This window comes from Macrobrachium nipponense, chromosome 4 (genome assembly GCF_015104395.2).
Source record: "Macrobrachium nipponense isolate FS-2020 chromosome 4, ASM1510439v2, whole genome shotgun sequence".
NCBI lineage: Eukaryota > Metazoa > Arthropoda > Malacostraca > Decapoda > Palaemonidae > Macrobrachium > Macrobrachium nipponense.
The window spans coordinates 131,617,547-131,629,752 of NC_061100.1; the positions used below are offsets into that span (position 1 = coordinate 131,617,547).

A 12,206-nucleotide genomic window follows, 5' to 3' on the forward strand; every position below is an offset into this window, starting at 1 on the left:
GTATGGTGCTTTTACGTTGCATGGAACCAGTGGTTATTCAGCAACGGGACCAACGGCTTGACGTGACTTCCGAACCACGTCGAGAGTGAACTTCTATCACCAGAAATACACATCTCACTCCTCAATGAAATGGCCGAGAATCGAACCCGCGACCACCGAGGTGGGACGCCAACACCATACCAACCACGCCACTTAAGGGGAACTCCACCACCAAAGTCTTATTTTTATTTCTACTTAGCAGCGAAGCAGATTGAGATGTTAGTGGCAACTTACAAACTGCATAGCATAATTTTCATTTATTGGATAAAAGAAAGAACCTCAAAATGAAAATGCTGTTGGTTGATGTAGAGATTTAAATGCAGGAAAATACACGGTGCAAATTATTAACCGTATTACACGGAATAAGGTTTCAGAATATAAGCGATGCAGGAGTGTTACCGAGTATCATTTTACAGAAACCAGAAGCTATTGTTTAAAAATAATTGGAAAAATGGCTCATAGCAGTTTCCGCTTTTCCAAAAAAAAAGAAAAAAAATATGTGGCTAGCAATCTAAATTGAGAGAGGAAGAGTTTCTTTAATTCTTTCTTCTTCTTCTCTCTCTCTCTCTCTCTCTCTCTCTCTCTCTCTCTCTCTCTCTCTCTCTCTCAGCACTATCGTTTTAATAAAACAAAAATTGAGAACAGCTTAAGAACAATTTTCGCCTTACAAAACAATGTAGCTAGCATTGTAAAATCAAAAAACCAGTTTTGTATTTAACTTTGCTGAATAACTGAGAAAAAGTAAGCTATTATTTCCTTCTCTCTCTCTCTCTCTCTCTCCCCGAACACAATCGATAGAATGTCAGTATGAAAACGCTTATGAACATTTTCCACCTTAACAAACAAAAATTTAGCTAGCAGTGTAAAATAAAAATAAAACTAGTGCTTTATTCATCTTTACAGAATAACTAAGAAAAAGTAAGCAATTGTTTCCCTCTCTCTCTCTCTCTCTCTCCTCGAACACAATCGTTTGAATAAAAAATCATAAAATCTGCTTATGAACAGTTTCCATCTTAAGAGAAAAAATAGGAAATGTAGCTAGCAGTGTAAAATAAAAAAATAAAACAAAAGTGTTTTATTTAACTTTACAAAATGACCAAGAAAAAGTAAGCAATTGTTTCCTTCTCTCTCCTCTCTCTCTTTCTCTCTCTCTGTTCCAGGTTTTACGCTTCCAAAGCCTTTCGGGGGTCCCTGCCGGGCGGTCAATTTAGGATAGGGGTCTTCCGGTTCCCCGGTGCCCTTTGCTGTTCCCATTTTCTTGCTTCTTTTGTGTCTCTCTCTTTTCCCGCTGACAATTGCTGCAGTTCTCCCGATTTTTTTTTCTTTCTTTCTCTTTTTTTATAGATAGAGAGAGAATGGAGGAAAGGCCGAAACAATCGGAAGAAATCACCCGTTGGGTACAGAGGAAAAGAGAGAGAGAGAGAGAGAGAGAGAGAGAGAGAGAGAGAGAGAGAAGGAAGTATAGGTATACAGAATGAAAGTGTTGAAGAAATACATTTATTCGAAATTTGTCAAGACAGATACACAGACTTGCATGCACACAAAGAAAGAGTAATTTAGGAAACAACGTAAATGAATTCTTTTAGAAAGCAGTTCTATAAACATAAAGAAAAACTTTCTTTTACCCAGTTGAAGATGTCCTCAAGAACAGGAGAGAGTAATCCGGAGCTCTCTGGAACGGCTCTCCGGAGACTCTAAGAGGTCCATTAAATCTCGCCAGAATTACAATGCACCGAGACCCCACTCCTCTCCCATGGGACCTTTAGGACTCATTTAGAGAGAAATCGAAATCTTATTTCATGAATCTCTCAAATTCCAAAGTACACTTTTTTTCTCTCTCTTCTCTCTCTTATTCAAATCTGCCTCTCGTATTATTGTTGTCTTCTTCCTTGGTGATGGAAATCTTGTGGACGATAATAGGAATGCTGAAATTTACATTCGTCGTCGATAGAATCTGTAAGTGCTTATGTACTTCTATTACGCCCCTGAAGCGTTGCACTGTGGGCATTCCCTAAGGTTCCTCGCAGCGTTCCTTCAGCCCTCAGCTGCAATTTCTTTCTCTCCTTTTGCTGTACTTCCATTCATATTCCCTTTCTTTCATCTTACTTTCCACCCTTTCTTAACAATTGATATATATAGAACTCCGAGGTTTTATTGTTTTCCTTTTTGTTACCCCCAGTTTCCGTTTCTGCGCGGAGGACCTCACAGGTACCCGTGGTTGGCCTAAATTCTGCATTCGATTCTGTTATGTTTATTAGATATATTTAATTAAACAAAATCCATGTGCTGATATTTAAAAGAGAATATCTAAGTTTCTTGCCACGTTTTTTCTGAAATCGTAAACTTTGCCAATTGCTTGGTTTGTGGCGAAGAAAATACCTAGTAAAACCGGTCGCGCAAGATTCTGTTTAGCAAACCTGGCAGAACTAATAAATTATAGGGCAATTATTCGCTGTTCATTATGGATGCTGATTACTTTTAATTTTACAGAAAGCTCTGCTACTTCTATTCAACGTGTCTCTCTTCTTTGGTTTACATTTGTTTATGTTCTCTTTTTAGAATTTTACAAGATTCCAAATGAGTATTCTTTTCCCTTTATTTACGTAACGAGGCATTCTTGTTTGTGGAAGAATGCGTGCTTCTTATGGATACATGCTTAGTTTCCGTGTCGGTGAGGTCTGTACATTCTAGCTAGACCTGTTTGTTATTTCCACGAACAAATACCGTTAGAAATGTAGACTTAAGGAAAGGACATTATTGACGATGTTTTGATGGTCCGTATTGGTTGGCAAGTTAGATAATGATATATGCAATTTTAAGTTTAAATGATGTATAAATTCAGTTTTAACTAAAAAGTTGCATAGTGACTATTTCTTATATCACTAACGATGTAGGATTTTTACTGTTGATTTTTTTCCAATTTATAAATGCCACCCCCCCCCCCCCCCTCTATCGCAAAATGGTATATAATCATCCATGGTGTTTAGGCTTAGTAGCCAATTGCTTCACACTTGCCTATTTACGTGTTTTGAGTAAACAAAGCGGCCAAAGAAGAGAGATCAGTTCCTAAGCTGATGGAGACAACGAGAAATATATGGCCAACATTATGTGAGACATGGCACACTGAAGAAGAACAGTAGCAGGAAAAGTTTTTCACCGAACTATATGAACGTACGATGCACTGATTTGTACTCTGTATGTGAGAAGCTAAACTCCGAAATTAATGATCTTATTTATGAAACCACCTTTTAGGCATTTATGAAACTAACTTTTAGGCATTCCAGTTCTGATAGATTATCGTGCAATTCACTTCCGAAATGCGCTGGCCAAGGTACTCAACGCATCTGAAGTGATGGTACAGAACTGGCGATCGGTCTGTGTTCCATTGTTTTCATACGTTTTGCGCTCCCTTGTCAGCCTTTCAATTTACCTCATGATGTGTTCTCTTAGCTTCAAAGGCTTGTCTTATATCAAAGGGCTTTAAAATTTTCTAAGTTTCTAAAATAATCTCTTGAAATAAATATCTCAAAGTTGAAGCAATGATGAAGTTGGGAAGCATTTTCCCAGTTCTGCCAGCCTAGTCTGGCATTCTACTCTGTAGTACCTACTTGTTAGAATGATGCAGGGACCAAGAGTATTCTTGTACTCGTTCCTGTTGGACCTTCCCATCTTCTGTTTATATTTTTGCTCCCGTTTTCTTTGGATGTATTTTTTTAAGACTTGGACGTGCGTCTTCTCTTATTGCTAACGTTCAACTCCGGAGGTCAAGAAACTAATACGTAAACCTTTTTGTATATTTCTGTGATGGCACCAGTGTAAGCACCTCTTCAAATGGCATTTTCTGTCCAGTGGTATTTTTTTTTTTTCTTTTTAAGTTTTGTACACTTCTTTTACTATAATTTACTTCTTATAGTTGCGGTCACTTCATTTTACTTCTTGCACAGTCCGAGTTGATTCCCAACCAAAGGTACTTTCACGTGTGGCATAAATATTGCCATTCCAAGCGAATGTTATTATGTAGTAGAAAATGTTAAGTGCAAGAAATTATGGGAGGAAGAAGCAGCGACAGTGAAAAGACACTGACGTATGATGCAAGGAATAAGAGAGAGAGAGAGAGAGAGAGAGAGAGAGAGAGAGAGAGAGAGAGAGAGAGAGAGAATAATGAAACTTTCAATTAGTGTAAGGGTCTTTTATTTCACCAAGACGTTTTTTTTTTCTGTTCGAGAGCTCCCCATACCTAGTATTAAAGGAAAACAAAGTGAGATTTCCTAAAATAGAACCAGGGAAGTTCAGCAATCCCTACGAGCCAAGGTAATCAAATTAAGAAGAGAGCGCCAATTTTGTGGCCATAGTGCGCCCCCCTCCCCCTCCTCAGTCTCTTGAATAACAAGAGATCCCTTCCCGGATGCGAGTGAGGATTCAGCTTTCATGCAAGCTCCTACTTTAAGTGGTGAACTTACTCACATATTCCACTCATAACGATCACTGGCGCTTTCATTTAATAGACCTTTTTTTATTATATATTAAGTTTTTTTTCCGTTGATTTTCATTTATAATTTTTGTTTCAATTAATATTGTTTCATCGAGTCTGGGCATCACAAATTTGAGTAAGGCTTGATCACTGATCAGCTGTCAGAGAATAGAATATATGTGGAAGGTAGGCCAATGGGTAAGAGATGGGAACTAAGAGGTCATTCAACACTGCAATGGAAATCTACATTAAAAACGCTTGAAGGGTGCAACAGGGGGAAAACCTCGCAGTTGCACTATGAATCAATTGTTAGAGGTTGGAAAGTAATATGTAAGGAAAAGAACATGAACGGAGGTGCAGTAAAAGGAATAAAGGGGGTTGCAGCTAGGAGTCGAAGGGACAATGCAGAGCCATCAGTAATGCCTATAGTGCACCGCATGAATTGCACTGACGTCACTACAATCCTACGGGCTGATAAGCTGTCATCTCCATCTTTGGAATACAGATTTCATTTTTGGGATAAAAAAAAAATGGCATTTAAAGTCAAAACAACATACTCACGTATAATCAGTAAAGTAGGAATTGGTTCAAAACTCCTCCATTTGGCATCATTCTTTATTTTAACATTTTTTCCATAAGTTGTGAAACTAGGAACTGGTTTCTCCTGGCAAACAAACGTACATTTCCAACACAATGATTGATTTCTAAGCTCAATTATAACACACCTTAATTTTTTATCTAAAGTTACCAAGAATCTTCTACATGGCATATTCAAATGACCTCCCGTCAAGTTAAACATTTTAAATGACCTATATGCTCGATGGAGCTAATTATAAATAGATAAACCTCATCTTTTCATTTACAGATTGATAGATTTAAATGTACTTTTGATCAAGTGACGTGGTTAAGAGGTTTAATAATAATAATAAAAATATTAATAATAATCTATAATCCATTCAAATCTTATCTTGAATAATGTGGGTTCTTCGCCAGAAACCCTTATCCCTTTCAGAAAACAGAATGCGTGTAAAAAGAGGTTCCAGATTCTTTCGCCAGTGGTTTATCAAGTGTACGAATCTACAGTTTTGAGAACTTGGACAGATCACACACAACTCAAGTGTCAAAACGATTTTCCCTCAGTCTAATTTAAATGGTCTGGCAGAGCAAGTAAAACAAAATATAATCTTGTAAGACATATATACTGCTGAAAAGGAGAAAATGAATCCCTATTGTAAAAGCATTGAGATATTCATGCCATCTTCAATGATCTGGTGACACTGTGTTTAAGGAAATTACTTACTACATTTACATTCACAATGCAAGGATGGTGTCAAACTTTAGTCCGAAATAGGCCTAGGATCTACGGCAACTAGATTTGCCGAAGTTTTAGTAAAAAATATATTTCGATAAGTATTTCCGTAGTACTCAGTCTTGGCCATGACACAGTTCAACAAAGCACATACACCATATACTGTGATTGGGTATACGACAATTTAATAAAATGTACACAATACATAGTGATTATTTATGCAAGACTTAATGAAAAATATTCCTCGTGCAATGAATAGACACAACGATATTTGGCATTCTAAAAGGGTAGGGTATGCCTTGGTTTTTGTTACATAAAACTTCATAATATAAATAAAACTTCAATATTCTAATAAACACAACACTAAACTATTCTTCCAGTACTTTGCCCTTAATCGAATTACAAAAATAAGATATAGCCTTTCTGGAGAGAAATAAAAAAAATATATTACAGTAATAAACAGACATCTGATCTAGTAAACTTTTCCTATAGCTAGATACTCAGAATATAGGCTTTGGTATCGTTTGGTATAGATTAATTCATCTTTATCTTTATGATCGGCTTCCTAACTGTGATCAATGACTTTAGCCACGGCCAACAAGTCTATAGATTTTGTTATCAATCCCCGGCAACCTAGCATTACGAAATCAGATGCACTGATGACCGGTAAGTCGCCAGGGCGTGATCATCAAAAACTTCTAAATGCTCGTAATTGATGGTAGCCACGTCGTCAAGAAAAAAACGCTGTATGATGTTCAGGCTTTTAAAATACAATAAGCCAAAGACTTCAGTACTTAAGAACATTCCTCCCTAAAGCCTTATACATATATAACCCCGGCACGATGACCAGGGAGAAATGATGCCTGGGAAGCGTTTCCCTCTCTCTCTTTTTTTTTTTCTTTTTTTTTTACTTGTAAATCCTGTCGTAACATGCCGGTGTGTACCGAATGTGGAGACTCAAATGTTGCAGTAATTTAAACCGATGACCACATCCAGGACACGAAAACAAGGAGATGTTTACGTTTGATCCCCTGCAGCGTCCCATCCTTAAGTGTATGTTACGATTGCCGACCTGAGAGAAAGTCTTTTGGCAGCCGTTGCATATCGCTGGATTATACCGTCCCTTTTTGTCCCTCCCTTTAGCACCCGAACCATAATCAAATTCTTCTGCTGGGACCGGGAAGGGGAATGCTTCTACAATAGGGGCGGGTGAATCTTCACCCATGGCAGGTGTGTTGAAGCTGTCGTCGACCTCTTGTTGACAGTGAAAGACATTGTAGTCTATGTTGGAGGTGTCTGTAACTACTTCCTTTTCAATGAGCGCAACTTCGTTTAGGCTAAGTAAATCACCCGTGGACATTTGTCGATTAACAGAAAGGTTATGACAACCCTGAGGGTCTGACGAGGGTGCATCACTGGCTTCTACGGCTCCATCTTCTCTTCCAAAAAGGGGATTGTATTTTGCATAGGCGCACTTTGTTTGGTCAGCAGCTAAGCAGCGGTGGTGGCCACCCAGCATAGAAGCGATGATCACGGGAATCCCAGCTGTTGAGGATGGCCCTGCTCTCTCAAATGATTTTGGCCTAGCACCAACATTTGTCGATGGACGTACATTCTCAGGTTCTGAGCTGTGAGGCAAGCTCGAGTCGCCGCCGCCGCCTTGCACGAACTGACTGTGAGCAAGCCTTCCCTGTGAATCTTCGCCTGGAACTACAGCAGCCTCGCTGCAGTCTTGGGGATTGTAAAGTTCCACAGCTAGGAACTCATCCATGGGTGGCAGTCTGTAAAAAAAGAAAAAAAAAAGGAATCTTTGAAATTCATTACCGTCCAAGAGAGTAGCTGCTGTTTAGATCTGTTAGCCACGATTCTTACGAAATTCGGCTTCCCAAGGCAAAGATACTAATGTAACTGTGCCACTTACTTTCAGGCAACATAGTAATGTTACGATTGCTTGCGTTTGTAAAAAGAAAGAGGGAGGGCATCCCATGAAGGGAACGAGAACCCATCCTGGCATAAGCCAGCCTAACCTGCACACACACATCCTCACAAGCTGTCACACAAGCACTGGTAGACCGTCCAGGGAGCTCTGATGGTGGCCGGTAATTAAGTCACAGAAAAAATTTTTAAAAAATCACAATTTTGGCTATGAAAAAAGTTGCAGAAAAGTCATAATAATTTATTATGGTCGTCGTCACTATTTAGGAAAGACTAAATGTCCCTTTTTTTTTCTGACTTTTTTTCTTGTCACTCTTTTCTGAGACTTTTTTTTTTTTTTTTACCTGATTCGTTCTGACTAATGAAGAAACCGACTTACTACGCACGATTACATGATTATGAAAAGAGGCCATAAGAGAGAGAGAGAGAGAGAGAGAGAGAGAGAACTAAAATATGGACTAATAACAAAAAAGTGAGCCGCCACGCAACGATCATTGAAGTTCTAGATGAAAATTTTAAACCTGACTAAGTCTTACCAAATTCCTTCCAGCACTCCTTACCCTAGTTGGAATTGCATATGTTGAGACTTGATATCTAAAAACTACTAGTTAACGCAAAATTGTTATTTATCTATTTAATTAAAACAGCAGGGCATTTAAGAATAACAAAACAAAAGAGCTTCTCCTTACAACCCAGCTTAGAGAAAACCAAAGTTTAAACTGATAAGTTCAAGAAAAAAAAAAACGACAATCAAATTATCAGCCCCATTCACAGAGAGAGAGAGAGAGAGAGAGAGAGAGAGCTGATTCAGATTGCGTTGTTACGCATTACTGCTCAATAAATATTTGAGCCAAGATCTTACATTTTCAATGTCCGACTGATGTACTGACTAGCGAGCGAGTTAGTGTTGCACCTTAACGCAGTCAACCCATTCAAAAGGATAAAGATTAAAATATTACTTAATTGACCTCCGGGTAAATACCGTATGGAAGCGGAAACGTTTGTATCACTAGGGTACTGACATGACCAAATGTAAGAGAGAAAACCTCTTGAATAAAGGATGCAGAGTACTTGTAGAACACGAAGACTGGTTAGCCATTTTTCATCGTTAAAATGTCCTGCGTCTAAGAACAGAGGTAAATGACAGTTCTGTTGTGTAGGCTGCATTCCGGTTATGATACAGCAGCTGCAGGCAGAACTGGATATGGGACTAGGCCTATGACCAAGATTAATATGATCTAGCAGCACCTTGCTCCCATTCTTCGATTTGTTAGAAAAGTAGACATTGTTCGTATTCAGTCATAGTGATGAATGTAATAATGTCACATGCTAGTTGGTATATTATTCTCCCGGATAGTTGTCAGCCGAGTCCAGATATCTTTACCTTCAAGATAACATAATTATTATTTATACATGGTAAAATGACAGTTTGTCCCACCGGCAAATTCCAAGTCTTCCCTTCTATTTACTGCAAAAATTGAAATGGCTGTCCTGACGTATTACCATTTTGGAGTAACATTCAAACTAAAGTTAGGTCTTTATTAATCAATCATATTGCTGTTTTATGCATATATTTATCACTTATTCTTCCCTTCTCTTGCCTTACATATTAAAGATCTTTAGGCTGATGATAAGTTAGGGTTTATTCGATATGAATATTTGCTCCTGCTGAATAATACGGATACTACTCAAGATAACAATAACCTAGTGGTTTGATTTCACTTAGCGGGAAACAATATCCTATCAAAAGAGTCCTGATAGGCCTTCCTCTACCTGTACAGGTAGTAGGCCTAGTACCTACTAAAATATTCAGAATCCGTTGTATTACAGCATTCAGATAGTTTGTCATTAGCCCTTAGTGTTTAACGTGCCCTCCTTTAATAACACAAATATTACAGTCGTAGGAAATTCAGACTATTAATATAGCCTACATGTTATCTGTTACATTCATATTCACGAAGATCGTTTAACTTATTTAATGCTTAATTAGTACGCAATCAGCAATGTCTGGGCATACGATTTTTATCACCCCCCAAAACAAAACCTGTACCAAAACAAAGCTTGTAGGCTACAAAATATGCAAAACTGTTGCTAACGGGTTTCTGCTACCTACATGACTGATTCCTAGCTCTTAGCCTACAATAAACTTGATGCCTAGCTCTTAGCTACAGATAAATCTGATGCCTAGCTCTTAGCTTACAATAAGCCTTTTTTTCTATAGAATTTAGTTTTATAAAAACATTATCACCTTTTTGTTAAAATCCTTACATTTTTAGCATTTATGCAATGCTTCGTAGGCCTAACATATTGAGGCTACCCCGTTTGGTGCTTTTGCTGTTTTGTTAAAAATGTATTGCATATTAATAAATCAATGAACAAACGTAAGATTTTACCATACCTTTTGTTGGTAGATGATTGACTTTTCCTGAGGCCGATATCTGCGACAGAAATCTTTCAACTGGAGACCAGTTACCACTCAATGGAGGGACTCTCGTCTGACTGATCTGAGAACATCAAGCAGGAGGTGTAGAGAATCGTACTAATGTCAACGATTTCTCGTACCTCGTGCCTCAGAGAAATTTAATTTGATAAGATACTCCTTTTTTAGTAATATCTGCCATGAATTATTGTTAAGAAAAAGTAATGCATCATAAATAATGAATAAGCAAGACTATAATATTAAGCAAAATAACGCTGGAATCCTCCCACATTAGTACTAATCTTTCTTAGCGAACGCCTCCTGAATTTTCTTTCAATGTAATCTGCAGCAACCGAGTCGAGACTGTGCATTTTTGTTATCGCCATAAAGGCGTTAACTAATGATACAACAATATCTCATATGCATAATATAACAATTGGGGTCAGTGGAAAGCCAACATATGTAGCTCAAAAAAAGAATAATAATAACACTGGCATTTGTTTCACCCACAATGCATCAGTCGATCTGCTGTCGTGAATCGTGATCTGAGCAGATAAACAGTATACCTCGCTCCTCGACTGTGTTCCAATTTGTTTACTAGTTTGGTGTTCGGCGATATATCTTCCCCGTTATTCTTTGCAGTATCGCAGATAGTGCAGTGTTTGGTCGTAATAGCCATAGCTGAAACAGGAAGAGACGAACTTCAAGTTCTGGACGTTTGCGGTAACAAATGAGTGTTCAAACAGTGGATTTATTCGTGTCGTCGGCCGTAAATCTGAAAATGCTACCATCTTTTCTCGTCACTTCAAGGCGACAGACTACTAAATATAGAGGCAAGAGGGAGCTCTTCAACAAATCTTGAACAAAGATTATCATATCCCGTGGCTGTTCCTACTACGCTCACCCACAACTCTTGAGCTCTCTTCAGGTTGGTAGCCTATAATGAACTTTACTACGTAAAATTAGAATTTTGCCGTTTCCGATGTACTAACAATTCAGAGAAAAAATTATTCATTTTACACGGGGATTGTTTACAGTACAGGGATGTTATAAGAAAAGGGCTGAACTTGTTTTTTATAATAGTATTGAAGTATTTTAGCACAGTTGTGTAATACAGGGTGCGGGAGGCAATATTCACGGACTTACAGGGAGCATATTCTGGTTTTCGTATAATCGTCTGTATTTCTCTTTACCAGATGAACACTTCCGACGTGATTATGGTACCCTAAAATTGGTATATTTTATTTGTCAATAATGTTCATAAGTCATTATTTTGCTACTTTCTTTAATCTCATATTTTCTTTTGGTTGAAAAACTGTGAAAGCAAACTTTTTTTTTTTCTTTTATTGTAAATTTATACATCCATATATATACATATTTTTACATAGTAATCTCCTGTACAATATAGTCTTTGCACAGTATACATATGCTCTATAAAAGACTACAATATATGGTTAACCCACAACATAAAAAATACATCAGTGTGGGACCGGGTATTGCTCCTCCCTCGCCAGAGGAGGATCTTACGGCTATCAGCCTCCCCCTCCGAGGAGGGCTCTTATGAAGTGCTCACCGGTCCCTAAGAGAAAGAAACCCTAACATATAGGAAGCACAAATTCAAGTTACATTGTTTTTGCTATTCTCAAAGTAGCCTTTTTAGCTCATAACACCGTCTTCAAGAAGTTTTCCGTGACTAACTTAGTAATCTTTTGCCCATAAACTGACTTTAACAAACTAGAAATATTCTTGCTTTCTCAATTCTGCGGACTGAAAATATTAAGGTCTGCCTTATATAGGGCGAAGCACCGACTAAGTAATACCGTAAACGGTTTTATTTATAGTGCCAGTTAACGCTGCCGACGTCTGACGCAATATTATCTCTCGCTCCAGTCCCGCTGTCCCGGTCCGGTCCAGTAATGTTACATGAATTTCAGCGGAAGCATTCACACTCGCGCTCACGGGCCGCTCTCGCTCATGTCACGGTTCCCTCAAGAGATCTTTTAACTAGGGCCAGAAGGGACATTGTGAACACA

General features: G+C 38.2%; 2 long non-coding RNA genes across 3 annotated transcripts in view; one reads left to right on the plus strand and one right to left on the minus strand.

Moving 5' to 3' along the window:
* Positions 1–5,690: 5,690 nt before the first annotated feature.
* Positions 5,691–10,515, minus strand: LOC135211175 (uncharacterized). Its single transcript, XR_010313630.1, has 2 exons — positions 10,153–10,515; positions 5,691–7,600 (listed from the first exon to the last, which is right to left on the minus strand). It is a non-coding gene; the product is annotated as an uncharacterized LOC135211175 (long non-coding RNA).
* Positions 10,516–10,709: 194 nt separating this feature from the next.
* LOC135211176 (uncharacterized) overlaps positions 10,710–12,206 on the plus strand; it is a 147,368-nt gene continuing 145,871 nt past the window's right edge. Inside the window, exon 1 of one of the 2 annotated variants that reach the window (XR_010313631.1) lies at positions 10,710–11,101. This is a non-coding gene — a long non-coding RNA (uncharacterized LOC135211176). The remainder of the gene's footprint in view (positions 11,102–12,206) is intronic. The other variant, XR_010313632.1, reaches the window with a different exon arrangement.